The sequence below is a fragment of the Leucoraja erinacea genome, unplaced genomic scaffold, assembly GCF_028641065.1.
Source record: "Leucoraja erinacea ecotype New England unplaced genomic scaffold, Leri_hhj_1 Leri_1012S, whole genome shotgun sequence".
Classification (NCBI taxonomy): domain Eukaryota; kingdom Metazoa; phylum Chordata; class Chondrichthyes; order Rajiformes; family Rajidae; genus Leucoraja; species Leucoraja erinaceus.
Window position 1 is genome coordinate 19,338 of NW_026575245.1, and position 731 is coordinate 20,068.

The window sequence follows — 731 nt, forward strand, 5'->3', positions numbered from 1 at the left end:
TCCGTGGAGTGGATATGGCCGGTGTGGAGGATAACTGGCACAGCTGCTTCCATCTATTCCTTTAACCCGGCTTCAACGCTCTCAGCGCTCCTGGCTGCTCCTTTATCTTAGACCCCTGGGACCGACCCCCGTACTGACGGTACTGGCCCCTTGTGGTCGTTGCAGCCGGTCAACCCCACTCTAATGCCCTCAATTCTGGGCACTCTTACTTATATGGTCCTTAGATAAGGGACATATAAGACATTAAACTGATAATAACAGCTACTATAGTTTTTATTTAATATATGGTCCCTAGATAAGGGACGTATCAGATATTAAACTGATAAGAACAGATACTACACTTGATCTTAGCCAAAAGGCCGAGAAGCGATTACTGTAACTAAAACCCCGCTGGGACCGACCCTGGTACTCACATTACTGGTCCCTTGTGGTAGATTGCAGCCAGTCAACTGCACTGCAAAGTCCTTGGCCTCGGCGCTGGCCGTTACTGCTGCTGCTGAGAAATGAATTTTCTCACCGTGCTGGAGCGAAGTTGGGCACAGATGTTTTCCCCCTCCGGGAATCGATGTGCCCATGTTGCTCCTACCGCTGCCGGCTGCCGCTGCCGCTCCTGCCGCTGCCGCTCCTGCCGCTGCTGCTCCTGCCACTGCCAGTGCTCCTGCCGCTGCCAGCACCTTACATGGACCCAGTCCATGTCTGCACCTAAAGGTAAGTGGAAGGAAACGCAGAGT

The 731-nt window shown here is 52.7% G+C and overlaps 1 pseudogene; it reads right to left on the minus strand.

Moving 5' to 3' along the window:
• Positions 1 to 204: 204 nt before the first annotated feature.
• On the minus strand, positions 205 to 371 carry LOC129715103 (U2 spliceosomal RNA; annotated as a pseudogene).
• Between the last annotated feature and the right edge of the window lie 360 nt (positions 372 to 731).